This window comes from Ranitomeya variabilis, chromosome 3 (assembly GCF_051348905.1).
Source record: "Ranitomeya variabilis isolate aRanVar5 chromosome 3, aRanVar5.hap1, whole genome shotgun sequence".
NCBI lineage: Eukaryota > Metazoa > Chordata > Amphibia > Anura > Dendrobatidae > Ranitomeya > Ranitomeya variabilis.
In genome coordinates, this window is record NC_135234.1 from 161,076,539 (window position 1) to 161,091,635 (window position 15,097).

A 15,097-nucleotide genomic window follows, 5' to 3' on the forward strand; every position below is an offset into this window, starting at 1 on the left:
AGCACAAAACAAAAACTGCAGCATAGTAATAGCATTGAATTGTGTGGCCTTTTATAATTGTCTTCTTACTGATTTAAATCTAAATTAATTTACCGTATTTACACTCTTGCTCTATGTAGTTTCTCTCAGAGATGTTTTCCATTATAGGGAGAAGAGAGAAATAATGCATAGTATGCAATTCTTTTCAGCAAAAAAATTCAGAACCCTGATAGAAAGCTGACAAGACCCCATTATAAGTCATTAGCATTGTTCTAGAAGAATGAAACCGAGATGTTACATCTCCGTGATTAAAAAAAGTCATAACATTAGAGTGAACAGAGCCACATGACTATATAATACATTTCAGGTCACATACTGTAGTTCTCAATGGTTTTTCAAATCATAATATAGGATATTGACACGTCTACAAAAAATATCAGCAAAGAGAATGTTGAAATGAACTCCTTAATTCTGGGCAGTGATAATGGAGAACCAGTTTACAATGTTAAGCAAATTTTACGTATGCTTCCGTGGAATGTGCTTCCTTCTAGAAGGCAGTATGTAAAATCATTCTATAGGCTAGGAAAATGTCAAGTATGTTTAGGAGGTGTGGGTTATTAGAGCAAACAGTCTTTCTAAGAAGAAAAGGTACAAAGCGTGCAATGGATAAGATGTCTACTTGTATTGTCAAACAACAATTACAGAGAGGCTGAGCCAACGATCCTTACACAATTTTCTAGGCACACACAACCGCACACATTATATTATATACAGTGGCTTGTGAAAGTATTCACCCCCTTGGCATTTTTTGTGCTTTGCTACCTCACAACCTGGACTTTCACTGTTTTTTGGAGGGTTTGCATCAGTTCATGAAAAGAACATGCCTACAACTGTGAATATTTGGTTTTCATTTTATTGTGTACAAACAACAAATAGGACAAAATAACTGAAAACTTTATTGTGCATAACTATCCACCTCTCTAAAGTTGGCACTTTGTAGAGCCTCATTTTGTGGCAATTACAGCTGCAAGTTGCTTTTGGATAAGTGTCTATGAGCTTTCCAAATCTTGCTATATATGCTATATGTGGGGGATGGGGACTTGGTTATATATGCTATATGTGGGGGACAGGGACTTGGCTATATACACTATATGTGGAGGAGGGTTAATTAGCTATATATACTATCTGTAGGGGAGGGGTCTTGGCTATATATGCTATATGTGTGGAAGGGTTACTTAGATAGCTATATGTGGGGAGGGGGACTTAATTATATTTGCTATATTTGGAAGGGTGGACTTTACTATATATGCTATACAGTATGTGGGGGAGGGGGACTTGGCTATATATGCTATATGTGGGGAGGGGGACTTGGCTATATACGCTATGTGTGGAGATGGGGAAATTGGCTACATTATGTGTGGGGGAGGGTAACCTGGCTATATGTGCAATATATCTAGGGGAAGGGGACTTGGCGATGTACGCTATATGTGGGAAGGGGACTTGGTTATATATCTTACATATAACGGTGGATGTGTCCTTCTGTCCAAAGCCGGGATGGGCAGCATCTGCGCAGTGTGGTGCCAGAGTCAGTGTGTGCGAATATCACACTGCGCGCCATTTTATTGAAGACACTGTATTTGTGAATTCACAGACACAGTGTCTTCAACAAAATGGCCCCAGATATTGCAGGATGCGCACTCGTTGACATCATCACCATTTTACTGAATTGTACAACAACGTCAACATAGCAGTGCGAATGTGGCAGAAGTCGCTATTTTCCCTATCGACGGCACGTGCACACTGCTATGTTGACTGTGCAATGTGGCGCCGGAGTAAAAAAAAATGGAGCTGGGTATCGCAAGTTGCGCACACGTTGACTCCGGCAATATTTTTATCGAAGAATTCTCCTACAATGTCAACATAGCAGTGCACACGCACTGGCCATCGCCATTATCCCTATGCCCAGGGTGTGCACACTGCTATGTTGACATTGTAGTACATTGCTTCAGTAAAATGGTCCCAGAGTCAGCTCGTGCGCATACCATGATATCCAGTGCTATTTTAATGAAGACACTATATATGCAAATTCACAGACACAGTGTCTTTAAAAAAATGGAGCCCGATAGCATGGTATGTGAACACGGTGACTCTGACGCCATTTTATTGAAGAATTCTACTACAACCACAACATAGCAGTGAGCACGCACCGGCCGTCGCCATTACCCCTATGGCCAGAGCGTGTTTACTGCTATGTTGACGTAGTAATACAGTACTTCAATAAAATGGCACCTGAGTCAGCGCATGCACATACCTTGATTTCCTATGCGATTTTATTGAAGACACTGTATAAATGTATTAATAAAAGGTGAAGAACGGGTTCAATACCTAGTATATTTATATATATAAATTTTATTTAGAAATCAGTTAAAAAAGTAGATAAAACATATACGACACAAGACAGTCATAGCTGATATAGGATATGAGAAATAGACAGCATGATACAGATTTTCAAAGTAAATCAATTAACAAAGTGCAATAGAATAACTACAATACTAAGTACAATAGTGTACTACACGATAAAGTCCTAATATTACTGATGAATACCAAAGGACAGAGAGTGTCATGAAAAAATGTTAATGCAAAAGCATAATAGATTAGATGAAGTATCATGAAATAACAGAGGTGTAAAATCCATAAGTAGGGCAGGTAAAAAGGCTCAGTGGCAAAGAAGTATCTCACCAGTCCATGAAAAAACAGCACTCGATACGCGTTTCGTACCTAGCTTTTCAAGGGGTGATGGTAAACTGTATATCCAGGTTATTTACAGTCATAATGAACAATCAGACACCGTTGGTGATTTATTGCACATGTGCCTGGGAAGGAGGCATCTACTGTTTTTTGGCATGAAAAAAAACAATATCAACATGCTGTGAATGCAATTGGATCACGCGCACCCATACGAATGAGTGTGAAACATCGGACTGCAATTGGATGTCATACGAAGGTAGTCAGATTACTGCGGACATAGAAAATGGAGAAGATGCAGAAAGTAACTTCTCTATCTTCATCACACCTGAGCTTTGATTCTCTAGCATGAGAATTGACAGGCATGTGAGCAAGCCTGTTCTCCGACATCAGCTATGCTATAGACTTGCCAACTCTATGGACTGTCTATTGTAAAAAGTAAGTCACAAAAAAAACAGTTGAAGCATCATTGTTTTGTGTCATAAGTATATGTAACGTCACAAAATGTTCTATCTTTTACATTCAATAGCTAAGAACAACCAAATATCCCTCCAGGTCGTTCTTGATCTAACAACTCATACCCATAATCCTCTGTAACAAGGTTTATACTAAATCCATTAGTTCATTATTTTAGTATCCATTTAGTATCTAGGGTTTTTTTTACTATATCTATAAAGAAAATGAAAGAACCCCATGTTTTCTCCCCTCAAGCTCCTATTTCACATTATTTTAAATGTGATTCAATTAATGACCAAAGAATTCATTATTTTGGTCATACTGTAGAAAGAGCCTCAGGCACCTCAATCATGTCAGGAATATTGATTAAAAAAAAAAACTAATTGAAGGCTTTTCTAACTGCCTGAAATACATACATTCAGAAAACATTGGAATATATGACAATTGCAAAACATTATATGATATTAAAAGTTATTTCATTTTAGATTTCTTAGCCGAAACTGATTAGAATAGATTTGTGAATCAATATGGTTTATGGCAAATGAGAGAGATATCAATCAGAAAGTACCTGAGTCATAACAGGGGAGGCTGATGAAGATTATCAAAAACCAATCATACTGGCTTGATTCCAGTAAGGAGGAAATGAAGTGGAAAAACGGGTTTTGCAATGACTCATCCATTTAAGTCTCGGTCAATTATGTTTCAAAGATTTGCAAAGTAAAAGTAGTAGTGACTGGGGTGAAAAACTAGATTCCTCCAATCATTCTGTGCACTATAGGTAAGAAAGAAAATCAAACCTGTAAATGGTTGTCACTGGCAAATGGCACTCTATCCTCCAATAAAAGGTTTTTTTGCGGGCGAGCTGTACCTTTGAACTACACCATTGGTTTTAACATATCTTGTACTGGAAAACAGGAAAAAAAAATTCAAAGTGCAGTGAAATTGCTAAAAAAAAAAGTGCAATCCCACAGTTGTTTTTTGTTTTGCTTTTTTACTATGTTAACTAATTGCTAAACTGACCTGCCATTATGATTCTCTGGTCATTATGAGTTCATAGACACCAATCACGTCTAGATTCTTTTTTATCCAACTAGTGAAAAAAATTCCAAACTTTGTTAAAAAAAATAAATTAAAAATTACACCATTTTCCAATACCCGTTTGCACGCCGAGATGACGTTTTTAATTATACCATTTTGGTGCTGATGTAATCTTTTGATCGCCCATTATTGCATTTTAATGCAATGTAGCGGAGACCAAAAAAATGAATTCTGGGGTTTTGACTTGTTTTCTTGTTATGCCGTTTTACGATCAGGTTAATCCTTTTTTTTAGATCGGGCGATTCTGAACACGGCAATACCAAATAATATGTGCATGTCTGATTTTTTTTATTGTTTTAGTTTGAATGGGGCGAAAGGAGGTGATTTGAACTTTTATTTTTTTTACTTTTTTTTTTATTTTTAAAAACATTTTTTTTAACTTTTTGAAAGCTTCAGATCGCCTGTATGTAGCAGAATTACTCACTTGCTATGAGAGCCGTGCAACAGGTGGCACTCATTGCAATCCGTCAGTGACAACCATAGAGGTCTGCAGGAGACCTTTGGTTGTCATGCCAACCCATCGGTGACCCGCGATCACATGAAGGGGGTCACCGATGGGCGAATTTCTAGCGTGCTTGCCGGAAGCATGTGTTAAATGCCGCTCTCAGAGCTGACAGCAGCATTTAATGGATTAACAGCTGCTGGAGGATTACAATACCTCCCGCGGCTGTTAGCGCCACATGTCAGCTGTTCAAAACAGCTGACATGTGCCTGAAAAGATGTGGGCTCACTGCCGGAGCTCGTATCAAAGGGAGGGTGGCTGACATCGGCATACTATTACGCCCGAAGTCGGAAAGGGGTTAAACAATTCCTCTCACCTGTCACTGCTCCCACGGTGAGCAGCGTCCTGTTCCTGCTCTATAGCCATGCACCATATGGCAGTACTGCCCACGATGGGCACATCAACGTTGGATGCCAGCCTCTGATTGGCCGGCAGCATGTATAGGCATTGTGATGCAGGGAGCCAGTGGGCAAGGAAGCACATTCAGCTGAAAACGCCTTTGGTGTCGTCAAGCCCCCTGACTCCACAGACCTGTTCGTGGTCGCATAATCTGTTACGTGATCATTACGCTCTTACATGTGATTGCTAATTTTTTGCAAGATGAATTGTAAATTAAGATACACCATTCCCTTTTGCATACAATGTACTGAAAAACAGAAATAAAAAAAATCTATGGTGAATTGGTGAAAAAATGCAATTCCGCCATAGCTTTTTGAGTTTTATTTTTATAGCGTTCAATGTGTAGATAAAAATAGCAACATGATTTTATCATTCAGTACAATTACAGCAATTCAAAACTTGTATACAGTGTCATGTAAAAGTTTGAACACCCCTGGTCTAAATTAATGTTATTGTGAACAGTTGAGCAAGTTGAAGATGGAATGATCTCTAAAAGGCGTACAGTTAAAGATGACACATTTCCTTTGTATTTTAGGAAAAATATACAGTTGTGTGAAAAAGTGTTTCCTGATTTCCTATTCTTTTGCATACTTTTCACACAAATGTTTCAGATCACAAAAAAAATTGAAATATTAGACAAAGATAACACAAGTAGGCACAAAAGGCACTTTCATGCAGGGCCCTGTATGTTTGGATTTCTTTTTCCCTTAATAATGAAGAATTTCATTTAAACAACTGCATTTTGTGTTTACTTTTGTTATCTTTGTTTAATATTTAAATTTGTTTGGTGATCTGAATCATTCAAGTATGAAGAACATGCAAAATAATAGGAAATCGGGGGGGCAAACACTTTTTCACACAACTCTGTGTGTACATACAGGGGTTGGACAAAATAATGGAAACACCTGGAAACATCAGCAAAAGTTAGTTTAATATGTTGTAGGTCCACCTTTTGCGGCGATTACAGACTCAATTCTCCGAGGTATGGATTCATACAAGGTGTGAATTGTTTCCATAGGAATTTTATTCTGCAGCTAAAACACCCTCCAGTTCTTTGAGCGACGATGGTGGCGGAAATTGACGTCTAACTTGAATCTCTAAAATTGACCATAAATGCTCAATAATGTTGAGGTCTGGGGATTGTGGGGGCCAGATGAGATGCTCAACTTCATTAGAATGTTCCTCTTGCCATGCTTTAACGATTCTAGCTGTATGAATTGGTGCATTATCATCCTGAAAGATGGCGTTCCCCTCCGGGAACAGTGTTTGAACCATTGGATGCACTTGGTTGTCCAAAATGCCTAAATAATCTCGTCTGTTAATTCTTCCATGAAGGGATATCATTAGCCCAGCGGATCTCCACAAAATAGCACCCCAGATCATCACAGAACCTCTGCCATGTTTTACGGTTTGGAGAAGGCAGTCTGGATGGAATGCTTCTTTCGGCTGTCTCCAAACGTACACTCGGTCGGAGGTCGGAAATCCGGTACACGATGATTTGTCTGAGAATATCACATGTTTCCACTGCTCGAGGGACCAATCTGGAGGTTTCTACACCACTCTAAATGCTTGGAATCATTTGTCATTGAGAGCAGCGGTTTTCTAATTGCAGCACTTCCATGGAATCCAGATTTGTGCAGCTCCCGACGAACAGTTTTCGTGGAAACTGGGTTCTGTAGGTGTTCATTGAGCTCAGCAGTGATTTTCAGAGCGGTGGTCTTGCGATCCTCTCTCACAATTCGCTTTAGAGTCCGACGGTCTCTCTCAGTCAACTTCGACTTTCGGCCGGACCTGTGCTTTGCTGCGGACGTTTTTCCTTCTCTTTCAAACGCAGTCATTACTTTGGAGACAGTACCTCTTGACACGCCAAGCATTCGGGCACTTTCTGGTACACTAGTGCCTGCCATACAAGCACCAACAATTCGGCCTCTTTGAAAATCCGAGAGGTCTGCCATTGGTATCAGGTTCTCATCAATATTCTTATAATTATGCAAAACAAACAGTTAATTTACTTACACATATCAAATAACACAAATAATCAACTACAAAACATTACCATATGTCACGGTTTGCATGTTTATCACATGTTCGAAGATTATGATGCCAAAACGTTAGGTGTTTCCATTATTTTGTCCAACCCCTATATATATATATATATATATATATATATATATATATATATATATATATATATACATATATATATATATAGTGAAGGAAATAAGTATTTGATCCCGTGCTGATTTTGTAAGTTTGCCTACTTACAAGGACGTGAACAGTCTATAATTTTAAGGGTAGGCTAATTTTAACATTGAGAGATAAAATATCAAAAATAAAATCCAGAAAATCACATTGTATAAATTATATAAATGTATTTGCCTTTTGCAGTAAGAAATAAGTATTTAATCCCTCTGGCAAACAATACTTAATACTTGGCTGATGGCAAAACCCTTGTTGGCAAACACAGCAGTCAGAAGTTTTTTGTAGTTGATGATGAGGTTTGCGCACATGTCACGTAAGATCCATAAATACCTTTTTTATTCCTCCCGTGCTGTATGTTAGTATGGTCGGTCCGGTCCGATGGGCGGGGCTTAGTGTCCATCTCTCCCCCCTCCTCGCTTGCTTCTACGCATTCTTTGTGGTGAATTTCGGCAATTGCATAGTTTTCGCACGTGCACAGTCCAAAGGCATTTTGCGCGTGTGCAGTATGCTTTGCCCAACAGTGGGCAAAGCAGAAAAGCTGTATTGAGCATGCGCCAGCATACGCGATTGCTTTCTATGGCCCGGAACACTGAAATGGCAGTGAAATACTTCCGGTACATAGAAAACAATAGCGTATGCCGGCGCATACTTTTACAAAAAGAAAGTTTGGGCAGCCTGCATTGTTAGTACCTAATAGCTCTCCCCTTTGAAAATATCACAGCTTGTAAACACTTTTTGTAGCCAGTCAAGAATCTTTAAATTCTTGTTTGAGGGATTTTCATCCATTCTTCCTTGAAAAATTCTTCCAGTTCTGTGAGATTCCTGGGTTGTCTTGCATGCACTGCTATTTTGAGGTTTAGCCACAGATTGTGAATGATGTTCAAATCATCAAATTAGGCGAGTGTGAGGGCCATTGTAAAACCTTCAGCTTGCACCTTTTGAGGTAGTCTATTGTGGATTTTGACATGTGTTTAGGATCATTACCCATTTGTAGAAGCCAACCACTTTTCAACTTCAGCTTTTGTTCAGATGGTGTTATTTGTTGAAATTTAATTGAATCCAACCCAAAGCATGACAACCCAAAGCATGATTGATTTCACCCCATGCTTAATGGTTGGCAAGATGTTCTGTTCCTTAAATTCTGTGCCCTTTTTTCTCCACACATACCTTTGATCATTATGGCCTAAGAGTTTTATTTTAACTTAATTGGCCAACAGGATTTGTTTCCAAAATGCATCAGGCTTGCTTAGATGTATTTTTTTGCATTCTTCTGATGCCGACTTTTATGGTGAGGATGCAGAAGAGGTTTTCTTTTGATGACCCATCCATGAAGGCCATATTTGTGCAGATGTCTGTGAACAGTAGAACAATGTTCCACAACTCCAGAGTCTGCTAAATCTTTCTGAAGGTCTTTTGCAGTGAAGAAGGGGTTCTGATTTGCCTCTCTATCAATCCTGCAAGTAGCTTTCACTGAAATTTAGTTGGTCTTCCAGACCTTTTCTTGACCTCTACTGTTTCTGCTAACTGACATTTCTTAATTACATTTCGATCAGAGGAAAGGGCAACTTGTAAATGCTTTGCTATATTCTTATAGCCTTCTCCTGCTTTGTGGGCCTTCACCACTTTCCTTTTTAGAGCGCTCGGCAGCTGCTTAGAAGAACTCATGGCTGTTGTTTTTTGGCACAAGGTTAGAGGAGCCTGGGTTTTTATAAAGCTGGGAAATTTGCATCACCTGGCCTTTCCCAGCGATGATAGTGAACAATCCATAACCCCAACAGGTTAATTAGGTCTGAAACCTTGGTCAATGTTGTGTGAGCGATCAAATCTCCAAGGGTGCCAAAACTTTTCCACTGGCCCATTTTCCTTTTTGTAATTTTTAAAATAAAAAAATGCAACATATTTTTCTTTGCCTAAAATACAAAGGAAATGTCTCACCTTTAACTTTAGGCCTTTTAGAGATCATTTCATCTTCAACTTGCTTAACTGTTAACAAAAACCATGATTTTTATAAGGGGTGCCCAAACTTTTACATGCCACTGTGTATTTATTTTTTTTATATATTTTGGTACTTAAGTCAGAGCTTTGTAAAAGAAACATTTGTATCGATATGTTTTGAAACTCGTAACTTTTTATTCTGTCTTGATGAAGTTGTTTCAGAGCTTGATTTTTACATGGAAAGTGGTTCTATTTATTGATACCATTTTGGAGTACATTATGTTTTAATCATTTTTATTACACTTATTGAGGGAGGCTGAGTGTTCAAAAAATGCAATTTTGGATTTTAATTTCTTTAACGCATTTATTGTATGGGTTGAATCATTTATATTTTTGTGTGTCAAACTTTTGCAAATATGCTGATAACAAATACAGTAGGTTAATTTTAATTTTTATTATCTTTAATTTTTGTGATGGGAAAAGGGGGCAATTCAAATTTGTGTTTTTTTTGTTTTTTTTTTATATGTTTTAAAACTTTTCTATAACCTTATAGTTTTTTTAGTCCTTTAGGTGACTTAATCCTGCAATCATAAAATCCATTGTACAATATATTGCAATACTTCAGCATTGCAGCATGTAGTAAATAAAATAAATTTCCAGTGGGCTGTGCTTCATAGAAATACAAAGATAGCATCAACAGGATCCTTTAGTAGGAAAAGGGGCGATGAACATCGGAAAGGACCGCTGTCCAGGTTACATTAAAGTGGTTAAAAAGTGGGGATCATTTCCTGACCCACTCGATACACATGCACCTGACAACAGCTGTATGCTAAAGCTACAGAAAAACACATGGATCGCACACCAAACACTAACTTAATGCCGCTAGGCAAAAATGGACGAAATGGAACATAAGGTTCTTAGTTTAACATTCTGATCAGACTGTATTGAGCCCACTGCCACATCACGGTGAACCTCTAAATAGCCCCTTACCTTTTTATAGCCTTAAAGGTGCGGCGCCATGCAGCAAGCACTACAGCATCAATAATACCCCAGCAGGGCGGGCGACCTGGTGTCTCACAGCACCCATGCTTGCAAGGTGGAGTCCCCATGATTCCAGGCCACACAACCCCACAGGCACAACAATTCACAACAGTGGGGTCAGATCTCAGACTGTTAGCTGAGAGCAAAAATAGGCAGAACCCCTCTTGCAGTCTGCTACTAATTAAAAATGCCTGCGACAAATGGGAAGAGTGCTTTTGCAAGTGAAAAAAGAGGGGACTGACAATGCAATATGGCAATGCTGTTGAAAAAAACATGGATTGAACCTCCAAAAATCAGACGTTGGTCTAATGCCACTAGGCAAAAATTTACAAAACTGAATATTAGATTCTTAGTTTAATATTCTGATCAGACTGACTGAAGCCCACTGCCACGTCACGGCAAACCTCTCAGTGGGTACAAAACTTTTTATAGCCGTAAAGGTGCGGTGCCATGCACTACCAACTGCAACAGTGACAATGCTCAAGCAAGGTGGTGCATGCTGCAATGCTGAGTCTCCAATGTTCAGTTTTGTAACAGATTTAGATCAATGTATGATGTCTGCATGTGCGGTCCATGTATTTTTCTACAGCATTGGCAACATCAGCTGTACATGTTAGAAGGAGTTAAATATATCTTTAAGGTTTATGTTTAATTTAAAGGGAATCTGTCAGTAGGCTCAACCCTCCTATGCCATCTATTTGGGCATGTAGATCATAGAAAGATGAATAAATTGATACCTTGATATCTGTGATCCGATGATTGTTGACAAATCACAGCAAACATCAACCACTTCCTGCAGCTGCTGAACGATTACGTGTGACCACTACTAAAGAGAGTGAATATTCACTGCTTCCCACGCCCATGGGAGTGGACAGTAGTGAATATTCATTATATTTAATAGCAGGCATACGTGATCGCCCGGTGGCTGCACCTAACATTGTGCCCGCTATTAAAGAAAATGACTATTCACTGCTTGGCACGCCCATAATCCCGGATGTGGAGAGCAGTAAGTATTTCAGCAGCTGAGCTCAGTGTGTGTGGGCTCATGGCAGTGATGTCAGAACAGGATGCCACTGCCAGGGAGAGGAGGGGAAGTAAGTATAATTGCTTATTTGGGGGGCCATGTATACTAGGACTGGGATGAAGGCGATGTATACCAGGATGGTGGATGGGGGCCATGTATACCAGGATGGGGATGGCGGCCATATATAGCAGGATGGGGATGGGGACCATGTATACCTGGATGGTGGGGGGAATGTATGGCAATATATCAGACTGAGGATAGGGGCCATGTATACCAGGACGGGGGAGCCATGAATATTAGGAAGGGGGATGGGGGCCATGTATACCAGGATGGGGGACCATGTATACCAGGTTGGGGGAGATGTACACCTGGATGGGGACATATATACCAGGATGGTGGGGGCATATACAGTTAAAACCAGAAGTTTATATACACTATATAAAAAGACACATATGCATGTTTTTCTCAATATCTCACATGAAATCAGAATAAACCTTCCCGTTTTAGGTCAATTAGGATTACCATAATTTTTAATATTTGCCAAATGCCAGAATAATGAGACAGAGAGAATGTTTTGAAGCATTTTTATTACTTACTGCAAGGTCAAAAGTGTACATACATTTATTTCATTAGTATTTGGTAAACTGAATGACTTGGGTCAAACGTCTGTGATATCCTTCCACAAGCTTCGAACAATAGTTGGTAGAAATTTGTGCCCATTCCTCCTGACAAAACTGGTGTAACTGATCCAGGTTTGTAGGTCGCCTTGCTCGCACCTGCCTTTTCAGCCTTGCCCATAAATTGTCAATAGGGCTTTGCGATGGCTTCTCCAAAACATTGACTTTGTTATCCTTAAGCCACTTTGTTACCATTTTGGCAGTATGCTTCGGATCATTGTCCATTTGAAAGACCCATTTCAACTCAAGCTTTAACTTCCTGGCTGATGTCTTGAGATGTTGCTTCAGTATTGCCACATAATCTTCTTTTCTCATGATGCCATCTATTTTGTGAAGTGCACCAGTCCATCCTGCAGCAAAACAACCCCACAACATGATGCTGCCACCCCCGTGTTTCATCAGACCATAGGACATACGTCCAAAAATTAAGTTCCTGTGTGCATTGGCATACAGTAATCTGGCTTTTTTATGTTACTATTCAATTAATGGCTTCTTCTTGGCAGAGTGGCCTTTCAGCCCATGTTGATACAGTACTCTTTTCAGTGTGGATATTGACACAATCTTACCAGTTCCACCTTCATCTTCACAACGTCTTTGCTTTTGTCCTTGGGTTGATATGCGCATGTCGGACCAAAGCACGTTCATCTTTGGGACACAGAACCCATCTACTTCCTGAGCGGTATGATGGCTGGACATTCCCAGCTTTTTTGTACTTGCGTATAATTGTTTGTACAGATGAATGAGGCATCTCAGGTATCTTGAAATTGTACCCAAGGATGAGCCAGACTTGTGCAAGTCCACAATTCTCTTCCTGATATCTTGGCTGATTTCTTTTGATTTGCCCATGATACTGCACAAAGAAGGGGTGTGTTCCAGGTGTGCATTAAAATACATCCACAGGTGTGTCTCTAATTAACTCAGATGTTTTTTAAAAAAAAAACTATCTGAAGCTTCCAAACACATAACCTCATATGGGCAGTCCAGAATTGTTTAAAGGCATAGTAATCTAAGGGTAAATTCACACCGGGCGTTTTTGCTGCCTTTTTTTATGCTAATTTTCAGCTGCCTTTTTACAGTACCAGCAAAGCCTATGAGATTTCAGAAATCTCATGCACACACATTGGTTTTTGTGTCATCAGGATTTTGTGCTTTGCTGCGTTAATTGGACATAGAGCATGTCACTTCTTTCAGCGTTTTTTCAGTGTTTTTCACCCATTGACTTGAATAGATGGTGAAAAAACACTGCAAAGGCTAGTTATCTAGAATAGAGGGGTCCTCACACTTTTTTTTAATTAAGTAAATAATTTTAAAAAACGGCGTGGGGCCCCCCCATTTTTGACAACCAGCCTTGCTAAAGCTCACAGCTGGAGGCTGGTATTCTCAGGCTGGTAAGAGGCCATTGATATAGGCACCCCAGCCTAAAAATAGCAGCCTGCAGCTGCCCAGAAAAGGCACATCTATTAGATGAGCCAATTCTGGCTCTTTGCCTGGCTCTTCCCACTTGCCCTGTAGCGGTGGCAAGTGGGGTAATATTTGTGGGGTTAATGTCACCAGTGACATTAAGCCCATGGCTTAGTAATGGAGAGGCCTCTATAATACACCTGTCCATTACTAATCCTATAGTTGTTACATGTAAATAAAGACACAGTCAGAATAAAGTCCTTTAATGGAATAAAACACCACACAGTTTTACCATTTTATTATTCAGGTAATCCAAGCAAAGCCATCGATCTCCGGTAATAAAAATAATAAACCAACACAAATACTCCCTCGTCCGACGCAGTCCAATATAACAAGTGTCCCACGCAGTAATCCATATCTGGGGGAGATAAAGTTTACAACCGGGAGCGCTGATAATGCGACAGCTCCTGGCTGTAAACTACTGGGGAATGAATGATACGCAACGGGTGCAGGCTCAGTAACTCACAGCCTGACCTGAGGTAACCTCTGGACCGTGGGACAATGGCAGTGAAGAGGTTACCGCAGGTAATATATCTATCTTTTCTTTCTATTAAATCAATTTATCTATCTATTTTTCTATTATCTATCTATTCATTCTATCTATTCATTCTATGTATCTATTCATTCTATCTATCTAGAGGAAGTTTTTTTTTCCTCTGGGGGCACTCAACTTTATTGGCATGCACAAAGAGACAAAAAAAAAAGCATGAAAAAATGCACCAAAAACGCGATGAAAAAAACACCAAAAAACGCACCTAAACCTGCGTTTTTGACGCAACTTCTTTTCTACCAAGAAGATCAAGTTTTGCTGCAGAAAAAAACCCAGCAAAAACGCCCTGTGTGAATTTATCCTTAGTGTATGTAAACTTTTGACTTTGCAGTACGTAATAAAAATGCCTTAACACATGCTCTCTCTCATTATTCTGGCATCTGGCAAATATTAATAACTATGGTAATCCTAATTGACCTAAAACAGGAAAGGTTTATTCTGATTCTATGTCAGATATTGAGAAAAATATCCATATGTGTCTTTTTATATAGTTTGTGTAAACTTCTGGTTTCAACTGTATATACCAGGTTTGGGTATATTACCCCTATAGCAGTGTCAGCAGCTCCCCCCCTCCATAACAGTGTGTCTTGACCAAATTTTTTGCTTCAATTTTTTTTCTATTTTCCTCCTCTAAAACCTAGTTGTGTCTTGTAGTCAGAAAAATACAGTATATGTAAGAGGCTTGTGAAATCATATAGTATATCTACAGGACATCTCTGTTTTATCTATCAAACTAATATATATCCAATATCTTTCCATCATCTATATATCTATATCTTTATATAAGATTGCTTTATTAGTTTTGTAAACTAGCTTTGAGTTACATAGAGTATTATAGAATGTAAAAGATTATGTTAAAACACATTGCATGCGGACTGCATACGTATGTCATACGGATATCACATTGATGATAGGTGAGAAAAAAAACGCACATTCGCATAGTGCTCCCATGACATTCGGAATGACTTATGCTTGATACTCGCCAACTTTTCTGGCTGAGAATCTGAGCGATTTCATATACACAGCTG

The 15,097-nt window shown here is 39.2% G+C and overlaps 1 protein-coding gene across 7 annotated transcripts in view; it reads right to left on the reverse strand.

Annotated features, from left to right (window-relative positions):
* SYTL5 (synaptotagmin like 5) overlaps window positions 1-15,097 on the reverse strand; it is a 408,043-nt gene that overhangs the window by 241,784 nt on the left and 151,162 nt on the right. Inside the window, exon 1 of one of the 7 annotated variants that reach the window (XM_077294783.1) lies at window positions 3,978-4,084. The exons of the other annotated variants lie outside the window; for them this stretch is intronic. The gene's annotated coding sequence lies outside the window, so the exon portion shown is untranslated. Of the gene's footprint in view, window positions 1-3,977; window positions 4,085-15,097 lie in introns of those variants that run through there. 7 annotated transcript variants of the gene reach the window in all.